Here is a 15,941-nt window from a genome sequence, read left to right on the forward strand (position 1 = left end):
TAGTGGAGTGCCACAGGGGTCAGTGCTGGGTCCTCAACTATTTACACTTTATATCAATGACTTGGGCGAAGGGACTGAATGTATGGTTGCTAAATTTGCCGATGGCACAAAGATGGGTAGGAAAATAAATCATCAAGAGGAGGTAAAAAGACTGCAAATGGATATAGACAGGTTAAGTGTGAGGGCAAAAATTTGGCAGTTTGACTATAATGTGGGAAAATGTGAACTTGTTCACTTTGGCAGGAAGAATAGAAAAGCAGCAAATTATTTAAATGGACTGCAGAACTCAGTGGTACAGAGGGATCAGGGTGTCCTGGCACATGAATCATAAAAAGTTAGTATTCAGATACAGCAAGTGATTAGGAAAGCAAATGGAATGATGGCAGTTATTGCAAGCGGAATGGAATATAAAGTTTTACTGCATCTGTACAAACTGGTGAAACCACATCTGGAGTACAGTTTGGTCTCCTGATTTGAAAAGAGATATAACTGCATTAGAAGCAGTCCAGAGCAGGCTTCCTCGACTCACTCCTGGGATGAAGGGCTTATCTTATGCAGAAAGGTTTAACAGGTTGGGCCTATACACACTGGGGTTTCAAAAAATGAGAGGAGATGGGTGATCTTACTGAAAAATATATGATCCTGAGAAGACTTAATAAGGTGTATACCTGGAAGATGCTTCCTCTTGTGGAGGAGGCTATGAACATACAAAATAGGAGTAGGTGGCCATTCGGCCCCTCAAGCCTGCTCTGACATTCAATAAGATCATGGCTGATCTGCTTGTGTTTTGAGTTCCACATTCCCATCAACCCTTGCCTAACAAGAATCTATCTCCGCCTTAAAATTATTCAATGACCCCGTTTCCACCGCCTTCTGAGGCAGAGAGTTCCAAAGTCGCACAACCATCAAAAATTTTCTCCTCATCTCTATCCTAAAAGGGCGACCCCTAATTTTAAAGAATGCCCCCTAGTTCTGGACTCACCCACAAGAGGAAACACCCTTTCCATGTCCAACTTGTCAAGACCATTCAGGATCTTATATACTTCAATTAAGTCACCCCTCACTCTTCTAAAATCCAGTGGAAACAAGCCTTGTCTATCCAACCTATCCTCATAAGACAGCCCACTCATTCCAGGTGTCAATCTAGCAAACCTCCTCTGAACCATCTCCAATGCATTTACATCTTTCCTTAAGTAAGGAAACCAAAACTGCACACAGTATGCGAGTTGTGGTCTCACCAATGCCCTGTATAACTGACACATAACATCCTTACTTTTAAGTTCAATTCCTCTCATAATAAAGGTTGGCATTCCATTAGCCATCTTGATTACATGCTGTACCTGCATACTAACTTTTTGTGACTCATGCACAAGAACACCTAGATACCTCTGCAACTCAGAATTCTGCAGTTGTTCTCCATTTTAAGTAATACTCTGCTTTTCTATTCTTCCTGCCAAAGTGAACAACTTTACATTTTCCCCCATTACTCTTCATATGCCAGATTTTTGCCCACTCACTCAGCTTATCTATATCTGTCTGCAAACTCCTTATGTCTTCACAACATACTTTCCTGCCTATCATTGTGTTGTCTGCAAATTTAGCAACCATGCCTTCATTGCCCTCATCCAAGTCATTGATGTAAATTGTAAAACGTTGAAGCCCCAGCACAGACCCCTGCGGGACTCCACTAGTCACTTCTTGCCAATCAGACAAAGACCCATTTATGCATACTCTTTGTTTTCTGCCAGCCAGCCAATCCTCTATCCAGGCTAATATGTTACCCCCTACACCATGAGCTTTTATTTTCCACAATAGCCTTTTGTGTGACACCTATCAAATCCCTTCTGTAAATCCAAGTACAGTGCACCTACAGGTTCCACAGCATATGTTACTCCTTCAAAGAACTCTAATAAATTGGTTAAACATGATTTCCCTTTCACAAAGCTATGCTGACTCTTCCCGCCCAGCTATAACCTCTTTAATGATTGACTCTAACACCTTCCCCACAGCAGATATAAAACTAACTGGCCTACAGTTTCCTGTTTTCTGCCTCCCTCCCTTCTTGAATTGAGGGGTTATTTTTGCTACTTTCTAGTCCGATGGAACCTTTCCAGAATGTAGGGTATTTTGGAAATTAACACCAATGCACCTGCTACCTCATTTGCCACCTCTTTTAAGACCCTAGGATGCAGTTCATTGGGACCTGGACACTTGTCAGCCTGCAGCTCCATCAATTTGCTCAGTACTGCTTCCCTAGTGATTGTAATTTCACCAAGTTCCCCTCTCCCTTCCACCTCCTGATTTGCAGCTATTACTGGAATGCTTTTTGTATCCTCTATTGTGAAGACAGAAGCTAAACATTTGTTCATTTTATCCTCCATTTCCTTATTATCTGCTATTAACTCCCAATTGTACATAGGACTTCCCTTGTCTATCAAAGCTTTAGCTAACAACTTTGAATTAATTCAGTGACCCAGCCTCCAGTTTTCTGGGGAAGAGAATTCCACAGACTAACACCCCTCTGAGAAAAAAAATTCTTCTAAGCACCATCTTAATAAGGAGACCTCTTATTCTTAAACTGTGTCCCCTAGTTATAGTCTTATTATGTGATGTGATGGAATTAATGACCTCAGGATAAAGGTACTGGGATACTCTCTGGAGGACCAACACTCACTCACCTACTCTTTTCCTGTTCAAATGCCTGTAAAAACTCTTGTTATCCGTTTTTACATTTCTAGCGAGCTTCCTCTCATACTCTAATTACTTTTTCCTGATCAACCTTTTAGTCATTCTCTGTCGTTCTTTTTTTTCTGATCAATCATCTGATCTGCCACATATCTTTGCAGTTATATGCTTTTTCCTTAAGTTTGATGCTTTCCCTAACTTTAGTTAACCACAGGTGGTGGGTCCTTCCTTCAGAATTGTTCTTTATAGTAGGAGTATAGTTATTCTGAGTATTGTAATAAATCCCCTGAAATGTCTGCCACTGCTTCTCTATTGATCTATCACCTAGCTGAGTATCCCGGTTCACTTCAGCTAGCTCAGCTTTCATGCCCACATAGTTGCCCTTATATAAGTTTAAAATACTAGTCTTAGGCCCACTTTTCTCCCTTTCATGCTGAATGTAAAATTCAATCATATTGTGGTCACTGCTACCTCAGGGTACCTTTACCCTGAGGTCATTACTTAATTCTGTCACACCACACAACAAGACTATAACTAGTTAGTCTGTGGAATTCTCTTCCCCAGAAAACAGTGGAGGCTGGGTCACTGAATTAATTCAAAGTTGTTAGCTAAAGTTTTGATAGATAAGGAAGTCCTATGTACAGGGGGAGATGGTGGCGAGTCAATGTCACTGGATTAGTAATCCAAAGACCCAGGTCATGATGCTGTGGGGACATGGGTTCAAACCCAACCATGGCAGCTGGTGGAATTTAAATTCAATGAATTAATAAATCTGGAATTGAAAGCTAGTCTCAATCAAGGTGACAATGAAACTATCATCAAATGTCATAAAGATCAAACCAGTTCACTAATGTCCTTCAGGGAAGGAAATCTGTTGACTTTACCTAGCCTGGTTTACATATGACTCCAGGCCCACAGTAATGTGGTTGACTCTCAACTGCCCTCTGAAATGGCCTAGTAGGCCACTCAGTTCAAGGACATTTAGGGACGGGTAACAAATCCTGGCCTTGACAGTGACTCCCACATCTCATCAAAGCATTAAAGAAGTTTCTTCTGTTGCCTCGGTTCTTTGGCCAATCATCTTAACTCCATGCCCTCTGTTACTGACTTATGATTTAAAATACTTATCAAATCGCCTCTTAGCTTTCTAAATAGTCATTTGGTAGTGCAGAGCTTGAGTAATGCTGAAAAGAAACATGTCGAAACTTTTCGTCTTGCACTCATCAGGACACTTCGCAAGAATACCAATATAAGGGATGAGGATATAAGGATGCAAGATGAAATTGAACAGATTGGTAATAGGGCTGCTAATTTACGTCGTGCCTTACACTGCACTTGGTCGAAGGTGCGCAAATTTCTTTCATTTTTCGATTTGATCCATTTATGCCACTATGTTGCTTCAGTAGATGACCGCACCATAAACAGTACCAGTTTGAAACACATCTGCACCACAAACTCACTTAAGTGGAAGCAGTTTGGCAACGCAATTAATGATGCCATTAAACACGTAACAAATCTCTCTGACCATGTATTCTCAGAAAGCGAGGAGTTTGTTCTTGCGCATGGTTTCTATTTTGGTATGCCTTCATCTAAAATCAAACAGGAAGAGGTATTTGCTTAGTTCGAACTCCTCTACTGCCAACTATCCAGCCACAAGCCAGCGTCCGCTGAATCCTTGAAAACGCGCCTTGCTGATCTAGTGGACGCATATTGCGGGATTCCGAATGACCTGTCTGACTTTCATGTGCAACACAATATCTTACAGTGTTGTGAGGCCTGAAGACCAACCTGGACATACACATTAGTAAACCTGACAATGACAGGCCCAAATTCATATCCGTTGGACCTGCCGCACAACATGACCAGACAGCCTTGCTCAAAAGTAAGCTAAAAAACATGGCTGCTGGACTTATGTAAGAGTGATGAGCTATCGCGTGATATATGTGACAGGGTTCATCCTCACAGTTCGCTACGTCCACGTACGTATAGGCTGCCCAAGACACAAAAGTGATGTCCCTTTATGCCTTATCTTATCTATGACCAGTTTTGCATAACATAAATTGGCCAAATGGTTGAGCAAATTGTTACAACCAGTTTTGACCAAGTTTCCCACATATATGGTGAAGGACTCTTTCACATTTGCGAAGGCCACACAGGACTCGCATATCAATAGCAATGTTGTGTCCTTGTGCTCTTTGACATTGCTAGCCTATTCATCAATGTTCCACTTAAGGAAGCAATATATATCTGCACTGTAGCACTATATCATGGTGATCTAGACCCACCACCATTACCAGTATTCATTGAACTTATACCTAACAAATTTGATTGAATTTTTTGAGGAGGTGACCAGGTGTGTAGATGAAGGTAGTGCAGTTGATGTAGTTTATATGGATTTCAGCAAAGCCTTTGACAAGGTCCCACATGGGAGGCTTATAAAGAAGACAAATGCACATGGGATACAGGGTAATTTGAGAAGGTGGATTCAAAATTGGCTTCGTTGTAGGAGACAGAGGGTGATGACAGAAGGATGCTTTAGTGACTGGAAGCCAGTGTCCAGTGGCGTACCACAGGGATCTGTGCTCGGTCCCCTATTATTTGTCATTTATATAGACTACAGATGACTATGTGGGGGTTAGGATTAGTAAGTTTACGGATGACACAAAGATTGGCCGGGTGGTTAACAGTGAGGTTGAATGTCTTGGGCTACAGGAAGATATAGATGGGATGGTCAAATGGGCAGATAAGTGGCAGATGGAATTTAACCATGAAAAGTGTAAGGTGATACACTTTGGAAGGAGTAATTTGACAAGGAAGTATTCAATGAACGGCAAGACACTAGGAAGTTCTGAGGAACAAAGGGACCATTCACCACTCCTCAGGTACTGAAGCAGTTCATGTCCAAATGCAGAAAGACCTGGACAATATTCAGGCTTGGGCTGACAAGTGGCAAGTAACAAGTAACATTCGTGCCACACAAGTGGCGGGCAATAACCATCTCCAACAAGAGAGAATCTAACCATCGCCCCTTGACATTCAACGGAATTACTATCACTGAATCCCCCACTATCAACATACTGGGGGTTACCATTGACCAGAAATTGAACTGGATTAGCCACATAAATATTGTGGCTATAAAAGCAGGTCAGAAGCTAGGGGTCCTGCAGTGAGTAACTCACCTCCTGACTCCCCAAAGCCTGTCCACCATCCACAAGGCACAAGTCAGGAGTATGATGGAATACTCCCCGCTTGCCTAGATGAGTGCAGCTCTCACAACACTCAAGAAGCTTGACACCGTCCAGGACAAAGCAGCCCGCTTGATTGGCACCATATCCACAAACATTCACTCCCTCCACAACTGACAATCTACAAGATGCACTGCAGGAATTCACCAAGGCTTCTTGGACAGCACCTTCCAAACCCACGACCACTACCATCTAGAAGGACAAGGCAGCAGGTACATGGGAACACCACCACCTGGAAGTTCCCCTCTAAGTCACTCATCATCCTGACTTGGAAATATAGCGGGTTCCTTCACTGTCAGTGGGTCAAAACCCTGGAACTCCCTCCCTAACGGCACTGTGGGTGTACCCACGCCACATGGGCTGCAGCGGTTCAAGAAGGCAGCTCACCACCACTTTCTCAAGGGCAACTAGGGATGGGCAATAAATGCTGGCCCAACCAGCGAAGCCCACATCCCATGAATGAATAAAAAAGTGAAAGCTCTTACTCATGCTCTACAATACACATTGTAAACCTATAAAATGTAACAGCATTACTTACCCACTGGTTTAAGAGTAGCTAATAGAAAAAATAGTTCTTTTCAGCTGGAAAAAAACAAAAACATTGTTAGTTTAAAATAAAAGCCCAACAGCACTTTGCAATAAGAAAGGTAACAAAGTGCGCCCCCAGGTGTGCACACATAACTGACAACATCTGGGGTAGCAATGAACAATTACAATTGGCCTTCTAACCACACATTCAACTTCAGTGGAATATAGTTTGGGAAGAGGTTACAGAAAGGAGACACCATGGGTAGGAGCCTCTTAATGATCATTACCAATGAGCATGTGAACATCAGGATTAGGCTCAATTGCAATGCCCTCTCAAAGTTAGATAATCACTGCTCAGGCTGAAACATGGGCAGTGCTGCTGGTTCTTGTATGGAACTATAACCCATTTTGGGTTAAGTAAGTACAGGCAACATGCAAAGACCAAAGCTATGGCTCTAAATGGCAATGGAAAAATCAAGATTAGAAGCACTGAGATACAGGCAGTGCACAAATTCAAGTATCTTGGTTTGATGATAAACAAAGTTACATCCAAGAATGAAATCCAGGTTAGATTAGCTACGGCAAGAGGTGTGACCAGCGACTTAAGCAGCTTCTGGAAGTCCAAAAGCATCAGCATGAATCTGAAAAGACATCTAGTACAGTCACTAGTGTGCACTTTATGGATGAGAGAGTTGGACTTTGAAGAGGATAAGTTTTTGAAATGTGGGTATGGCAGAGGTTGCTCAGAAGCAGCTTGATGGACAGAAAGGCAAATGAGTGGGCTAGATCAAGAGTAAAAGTTCAGGAATCAAAAGGGTTACTGAGTGCAGTTAGAGAGAGAGAGAGATGGACAAGTACAGACATTGGAAATGAAGACCTAACGGCCTTATCCTGGCAACAATTAAAGGAGAAATTGAGGGTAAAAACAGAAGAAGAAAAACCAAATGGGTGGATACCATTGAGACATGGAATGAGGAAGGTTTGAAGAAAGCCAGAGAAGCAAAACGATGCCAACAGCCCCACTCAGGCGATGGTGACAATGAACAAACAAGGATTTGTAAAAGGCAAGGCATATCCAACAAACCTAAAAGTTTGAGGAAATTATGGAGTGTGTTGATTGAGTGAAAAGCACTTTGAGATATCCTGAAGGTGTGAAGACTGCTATATAAATGCAAGTCTTCTTGATTAAGGAAATGCCATAGATAGTGTGAATTTTCGAAAGGCTGTACAAAAGCATAGTAAAAATCATTTTTCTTTTAACAGACGGTTGTACCAGAAAAAACTTTGGAAGCAGAATTCTTGCATTTCTAAAAGGCAAATAGAGAATTATTTGAAAAATTATAAATCAATGGTTGGGGGAAAAGGACTAATCAGATAGCATGTTCAGAGAACCAGCACAGCACAAGCTTTCCATGATGTAAAATTCTATGATTCCATGACACAGACTTCACGTCAGGTGTGGAGAAAATTGGAGAATAATTTCTTCATTGTGGAACAGTTGAGTAATCTGTGTGAAACATATGAAAGGTTAAGGCACTAGATAACATTTTAATCAATCTCCAGTGGATTTTTTGCACTGCCTATTAGACCTTTTAGCATTGTTTCATCTGCAACTCCACTTGTGCAAAGCCATTCATGTACACACATACATGTGGATAGCTAGAGAAAATCAGACTAAACAGGTCACCATAAAACGCATGTGGTGTGAACATACTGCTCCCCATTTGAGGGGACAGTACCTTAGCCAAGATACCAAATAGTTTGTGCCAATATCCACCTGCAATCAGGCATAAAAATAGGCACAGAATTTAACAGGATTGACTCTGCTCATATGGTGAGTCCCACTAGAGGAAAACCACCTTCCACTCAACAGAACTATCGCCATCATCACAGGTACCATTGCCCTTGTGTCCAACACGTCAATAAGATGCACCTAGTGTTATGTTAAAGCAAGTTAGCATGCTTTCTGCCTTTGTATGCTAGTTTGCTTCTCATTTTCAGCCAAGACCGCAGACTAGCTGTAAGGCGTAAAAGAGAGCCAAATGTGTCTGTCTCTCCCTGTCAATGCATAGTCTCTCCATTGACAAATCATCAAAACAGATTTAAAATAATTGGCAATAGAAGCAAAACCAATGAGAAAAAACTTTAATGCAACGAGTGCTTCAGGTCTGGAATGCACTGCCTGAGTGTGTCATGGAGGCGCGTTCAGTTGAAGCATTCAAAAGGGAATTAAACTGTTATTTGAAAAAGGAAGAACGTGCAGGGTTACGAGAAGAATGGAATTAGGAGAATTGCTCATTTGGAGAGCTAATCTAGAGCAACACTATTTTCTTTGTGCAGACACAATGGGCCAAATGGCCTCTTTCTGCATTGTAACAATTCTGTGATTCTATGAAGACCTCTGCTGTGCCTCTTCGTGGCAACACTCAGAAGCTGTGTCCTTCGTGGCTCCAAGCTAAAGTTTCAGGGGAACCCAGGAGGAGGTCTGGCCCTTAGGCATGCAGCATGCAGGCCCACAAGCACGTGGTCACACCCTGACACTCAGGAACCAACTCCCAGATATGGGCGATTAGCTCCATTGTCTTGTGGATATCCCAGGAGAATTGAAGGGAGTATACCCTGCAAAAATATCTGGAGTGGAGCCCAAAAGTGTTTGATGTCTAAATATGTCATCTTTCTGCCAACCAAGCCGGTGCCAAATGTAGTGCTTTGCATTCCTTTCAACTCGAAGGTCGAGAGGGGGACCCTGACTTTTAGGCAGCCAGAGTCTCCGCAAGTTTTGCCCAGCTGTTCGATAATGTGTGCCAGATAGCGGTGATTGACATAGAACTTGATAGGCTGAACATTGACATAGCCTCCCCAAACAAGACCGGGCTTGCTGAGAAAGGATCACAGAAAGAAAATCATGACACGTTCATTTGGCAGGGGAAAGGTGTGAGCAAGGTGTAGACTTCACTGTAAGGAACTCACTACTGTCGATGATAGAACCCTCCAAAAATAGTTCAGAACATGTTCTCTCCATCTGCCTTTCCACTTAAACACAGCCAGTTAACCTCATGAGTATCTATTCTCCAATGCTATGCTCCGCTACAGAGGTGAAAGACCAGTTCTATGAGGAGCCTGACACTTTTTGCAGGATTCCTAAGACAGGACATCTCAACGCAAGAATGGGTGCAAACCAGGAGACATAGTCCTCTTGCTTCAGACATCATGGCCTGAGAAAGAAAACTGAGAATAGACAGAGGCTATTTGAGTTTTGCTGCTACCACAAGCTTTGCATAACTAACACCTTCTTTCAGAACAAACCATGCCACAAGGTGTCCTGAAGACATCCAAGATCAGGGCATTGGCACCAGCTGGATCTGACCATCACCAGATGTGACTCTCCTCAACATATGCAGTTACTGCAGCACTAACTATGATACAGATCACTCCCTGGTGTGCATCAGGGTTAGGGTGCAACCCTTGAAGCTTTTTCGTTCAAAACAGAAATGCCACCCTTGTATCAATGTCAGTCATACTGCCTACCCAGATAAAAACCTACAGGTCCTCGACTTGATTGAACAGGTACTCTCCGGCATTCCCACACCAAGCACAGAAGTGAAATGGATCATATTTCAAAACACCATCTACAATACCACACTCTCAACATACAGGAAGCAATGCTGGTTGAATCAAAGTTGACATTGTGATGGAGCCAGTCATTGAAGCCAAGTTGTCCGCATTCATTAATTACAAGGGAGATCTGAGTGAGAAGACTCTGAATGCGCAAAGCGCCACTCAAAGTAAAGTCCAACAGACTGCTAGGCAGTGTGCAATGACTACTGGTTACACTTTGCCAGAATATTCAGATGTCCTTCGACACAGGAAATGCTACAGGCATGGATGAAGGGATCAAAAAGGAACAGCTGCATCAGCAAAGAAAACAGCACCGTTGAAAACAAAGGCGGGGAGGTTGGAGAGACAGTGGAACACAACCTTGAGTTGTACTCTAGGGAGAACACTTGTCACCGAGGAAGCTCGAAACACCAGAGAAAGTCTGCCCGTCATGGCAAAGTTGGAGGAGCTTAGCAAAGCTATTGACTTGCTTGCCATGGGCAAAGCTCCAACTGCTGATGCTACACCACCTCAACACATTAAGCACAGGAAACCACCACTCCTGCAGCATCTGCACTAACTTCTGTCTCTGATGGAGGGAGGGGGCAGTGCCCAGGGTGTACTTGATGCAAAGGTTGTGAGCTGTACAAGAAAAAGGATGATTGGAGCGATAGCTGTTGCAATTGAGGCAGCTCCTTGTTAAGCATAATGGGAAATGTATTTGCCCACGTTCCTCTGGTCAGGCTGCAGATTTTGGCTGAACACATTACACCGAATCCCAGCATGGTTTCAGAACTGGAAGATCTACAATTGACATCATCTTCTCAGTCCAGCAGCTGCAAGAGAAATGTCATTAACACGACCACTTACATATTGCTCTCATTGATCTAACCAAGGCATTCTAACATGTTGCTGCAGTTGTTATGTTCAAGCTGAGTAAGAGGATGTGGAACAACAGCAACTTGACTGACAACACCAAACTGAGAGTCCACGAAGCCTGTGTCCTCAGTGCACTCCTCTACAGTGGTGAGACCTGGACAACTTATAACATGCTGAACAGTTTCCACCTTCAGTCTCAGGCGTATCCTCAGCATCCCTTGGCAGGACAAGGTCATAAACTCAGAGGTCCTATAGCATCAGCATGCACACATCACTAAGCCAACAATGTCTGCACTGGTTCAGTCACATTCATTGGATGGACGGCAACCGTATACCCAAAGAGCTTTTGTACGGTGAACTGGCCACTGGGTCATGACCTCCTGGGCTTCCATTATCTCTACTACAAAGACACCTGCAACTGAGATATGAAGATGATGGATACTGGCACCGACAGCTGGGAAACAGTCGCTGGAGGGCATCGGAAGAGGTGAGCAGAAACAAAAAGCTCAGCTGGCCGAGATGTGCGACCAGAGAAAAAGAAGCCAGCGAATCATGCACTTTCTCAGCCCAGTGTTTTCCTCTGCAGCAAATGCAGCAGAGACTGCCATGTCAGTGTGGAACTCCTGAGCTACAACAGACAATGTACAGAGTTGACTACCATGATGCAAACCATCATGCTATAAGACAGGAGGCTGCCACCATCGCTACCCTTCACTCACAAAGCACTACTAACTAAGGCATTTGCTACAGTGCTACACAACAGGCTTGTGAGCAAAACTAGAGCTTACAGAATAATAGAGACAGTAGCAACATGGATACGAAATTTGCCGAGTGACAGGAAACAGTGAGTAGTGGTTAATGGTTGTTTTTTGTGTCAGAGGAGGTTTGTAGTAGAGTCCCCCAGGGGTCAGTGTTGGGATCCTTGCTTTTCCTGATATATATTAATGACCTAGATCTTGCTATACAGGGCACAGTTCCAAAAATTGTAAATGATACAAAAATTGGAAGCAGTGTGAACCATGAGGGAGTAGTCTTCTGACAGAGTGCATAGTGTCCCTGTCTCTAAGCCAGAAGCTCCAGGTTCGAGTTCCACTCCAGGACGTGATGCCCAAGAAAGGGGTGTTCATAAGGTGGCCAACACAGCTTGATTATCAACCTGTAAACCCTTCCAATACATCTGTGGCAGGCGGTAAGAGCAGGAGTCTCCTGGTCAGCCATGCTTGATGCTGAGTGGTACCACTCAAATTATTGGAGTCAATTTTGGGGTACAGAATAAATTGTCACTTAGAAAGGCACAGATTAATCAAGGACAGTCAGCATGAATTTGTTAAGGGAAGGTCGTGTCTGACTAATTTGAATGAATTACCACCTCTGGCGACAGGCTAGCAACCTGTTCCTGGAAAAACTAGCTATGGAAACAGATGCAAAAACACCTGCTTTGTCTGCCTCATGCACCACTAGGCACAGGAAGAGAAAAGAAGAACAATCACGAGGAGGATGGTGTAGAACATCAAAGGGACCACGGACAGGCTAGCGAAAGAGGCGGAAAAGTGGCAGATGAAATTTTTAGCAGTGTGAAGTAATGCATTTTGGTAGCAAGAACACAGAGACGAGATTAAATAAAGAGTACAATTCTAAAGGGGTGCAGGAGCAGAAGGACTTGAGTGTACAAGTGCATAAATCATTGAAGGTGGCAGGACAGGTTGAGAGTGTGGTTAATAAAGCATAGAATCATGGAAAGTTTACAGCATAGAAAGGGGCCACTTGGCCCATCGTGTCATTGTCAGTTGAAAAACGAGCCACCCAGCCTAATCCCACTTTCCAGCTTTTGGTCCGGAGCCTTGCAGGTTACGGCACTAGAGGTGCATATCCAGACACCTTTTAAGTGAGTTGAGGGTTTCTGCTACCCTTTCAGGCAGTGAGTTCCAGACACCCACAACCCTCTGGGTGGAAACATTTTTCCTCATCTCACCTCTAATTCTTCTACCAATCATTTTAAATCTATGCTCCACAGTCACTGACCTCTCTGCGAAAGTAAATAGGCCCTTCTCATCCACTCTATCCAGGCCCCTCACAATTTTGTACATCTCAATCAAATCTCCCCTCAGTCTCCTCTGTTCGAAGGAGAACAACCCCAGTCTATCCAATCTTTCCTCATAGCTGCAATTTTCCAGTCCTGGCAACATCCTCGTAAATCCCCTCTGTACCCTCTCTAATGCGATTACATCCTTTCTGTAATGAGGTGATCAGAACTGCACATTCACCATCCTGACTTGGAAATATATCACCTTTCCTTCACTATCACTGGGTCAAAATCCTGGAACTCCCTTCCTAGAACCATAGAACACTACAGCACAGAAAACAGGCCATTCGGCCCTTATAGCCTGTGCCGAAATATTATTCCGCTAGTCCCATTGACCTGCACCTAGTCCATAACCCTCCAGACCTCTCCCATCCATGTATCTATCTAATTTATTCTTAAAACTTAAGAGTGAGCCCGCATTTACCACGTCAGATGGTAGCTCGTTCCACACTCTCACCACTCTCTGAGTGAAGAAGTTTCCCCTAATGTTCCCCCTAAACCTTTCCCCTTTCACCCTAAAGCCATGTCCTCTCGTGTTTATCTCTCCTAATCTAAGTGGAAAGAGCCTATTCGCATTTACTCTGTCTATACCCCTCACAATTTTGTAAACTTCTATCAAATCTCCCCTCATTCTTCTACGCTCCAAGGAATAAAGTCCTAACCTGTTCAATCTTTCCCTGTAACTCAACTCCTTAAGACCCGGCAACATCCTAGTAAATCTTCTCTGCACTCTCTCGATCTTACTGATACCCTTCCCGTAGTTAGGCGACCAGAACTGCACACAATAGTCCAAAGTTGGCCTCACCAATGTCTTATACAACCTCACCATAACATCCCAACTCCTATACTCAATACTTTGATTTATGAAGGCCAGTATGCCAAAAGCTTTCTTTACAACCTTGTCTACCTGTGACGCCACTTTCAGGGAATTATGTATCTGAACTCCCAGATCCCTTTGTTCCTCCGCACTCCTCAGTGCCCTACCATTTACTGTGTATGTCTATTCCTAACAGCACAGTGGGTGTACCTACAAAAACATGGACTGCAGCGGTTCAAGAAGTCAGCTCACCACCACCTTCTCAAGGGCCACTAGAGATGGGCAATAAATGCTGGCCCAACCAGCGAAGCACACATCCTGTGAATGATTAAAAAACACAGTAGGTGTGGCCTAACCAATGCCTTATATAGTTCCAGCATAACCACCCTGCTCTTATATTCTCTACCTCAGCTAATAAATGAAAGGATTCCATATGCCGCCTTAACCACTTTATCAACCTGTCCTACCACCTTCAGGGATCTGTGGACATTCACTCCAAGGTCCCCCACTTCCTCTACACCGCTCAGTATCCTCACATCTATTGTGCAACCCTTTGCCTTGTCTGACCTTTCCAAATGCTTCACCTCACACTTCTGAGTCGAAGTCCATTTCCCACTTTTCTGCCCACCAGTTCATTGATATCTTCCTGCAGTCCAGAGCGATCCTCCTGGCTATCAACGATGCAGCCAATTATTATGATCTGCAAATCTCTTGATCGTTCCCCCTACATTATCTTCCAAATCATTACTATATACTACAAAAAGCACGGGACCTAGTACTGAGTGCTGCAGAACCCCACTGGAAACAACCTTCTAGTCACAGGAGCACCCATCAACAATTAGATAAAAGCAAAATACTGTGGGTGCTGGAAATCTGAAATAAAAATGAAAAATATTGGAGAAACTTAGCAGGGCTGGCAGCACCTGTGGAGAGAGGAACAGAGTTAACTTTTCAAGTCTGTATGACTCTTCTTCAGAGCTAAAGAGAAGTAGAAATGTGATAAAATTTATACTGTTTAAGGGGGTGGAGCAGGTAAAGCTGGATAGAAAGCCAGCGATAGGTGGGGGCAAAGGAGAGACTGACAAAGATGTCACAGACACAAGACAAAGGGAGCATTAACGGTAGTGGTGAAGACTAAAGAAGGTACTGAAAGCTAAGAGCAGAATGTATCAATAGCTGAACAAGGGTCAGCACTCTGAACGCACAGCATTTGAATCCAGTGACAGGTGGCAAATAGAGATTAATGGGTATGATCTTATAGCCATTACGGAGACATGGTTACAAGGAGATCAAAGCTGGGAACTAAATAATCAAGGGTACGTGGCTTTTCGAAAGGACAGGCAGGAAGGAAAGGGTGGTGGGGTAGCTTTGTTATTACAAGATGGAATAAGTGCAATAGCAAGAAAGGACCTTGGATCGGAAGATGTGGAATCCATATGGGCACAGATAAGCAGTAACAAGGGGGAGAAGATGGTGATGGGAGTAGTCTATAGGCCCCCTAACAGTAGCTATGCTGTCAGACAGAGAATAAATCAGGAAATGAGGGCATGTAAAAAAAGCAGTATATTAATCATGGGTGACTTTAATCTCCATGTAGATTGGGAAAATCAAATTGATAGGGGTAGCCACGAGCAAGAATTCATAGGGTGTATTTGGGGCAGTTTCCTAGAACAATATGTTGTGCATCTAACCAGGGTTCAGGCTATTCTGGATCTGGTAACATGTAACAAGGCAGGTTTAATAAATGATCTCAGAGTAAAAGATCCCCCAAGCAGCAGTGACCATAACATGGTAGAATTTAGCATTCAGTTTGAGAGTGAGAAACTTAGTTCGGAAACATCTGTGCTATACTTAAATAAGGGTAATTACAAAGAAATTAGGTCAGAGTTGGCTGGAGTGGACTGGGAAAGGAGTTTAGCAGAAAAGACGGTTAATGAACAATGGCAGACGTTTATGAAAATAGTTCATGATCCACAACAAAGAAACACTCCAGTGAGGAAAGAGGATTATAGGAAGTGGATAAACCAACCATGGTTAACCAACCAAGAAAGTTAAGGATAATATCAAAGTGAAAGAAAAAGCATACAATGTGGTTTAGATTAGTGGT

At 43.3% G+C, this 15,941-nt stretch overlaps 1 protein-coding gene and 1 long non-coding RNA gene across 3 annotated transcripts in view; both read right to left on the minus strand.

Annotated features, from left to right (window-relative positions):
* The window catches only part of phf6 (PHD finger protein 6), a 73,829-nt gene extending 67,315 nt beyond the window's left edge, over positions 1-6,514 (minus strand). For both annotated transcript variants that reach the window (XM_078547745.1, XM_078547744.1), the window contains exon 1: positions 6,469-6,514. The gene's annotated coding sequence lies outside the window, so the exon portion shown is untranslated. The remainder of the gene's footprint in view (positions 1-6,468) is intronic.
* Positions 1-15,941, minus strand: part of LOC144684031 (uncharacterized) — a 432,394-nt gene that overhangs the window by 74,454 nt on the left and 341,999 nt on the right. The window lies entirely within an intron of this gene.

Source organism: Cetorhinus maximus, chromosome 8, assembly GCF_964194155.1.
Source record: "Cetorhinus maximus chromosome 8, sCetMax3.hap1.1, whole genome shotgun sequence".
NCBI classification, from domain to species: Eukaryota; Metazoa; Chordata; class Chondrichthyes; order Lamniformes; family Cetorhinidae; genus Cetorhinus; species Cetorhinus maximus.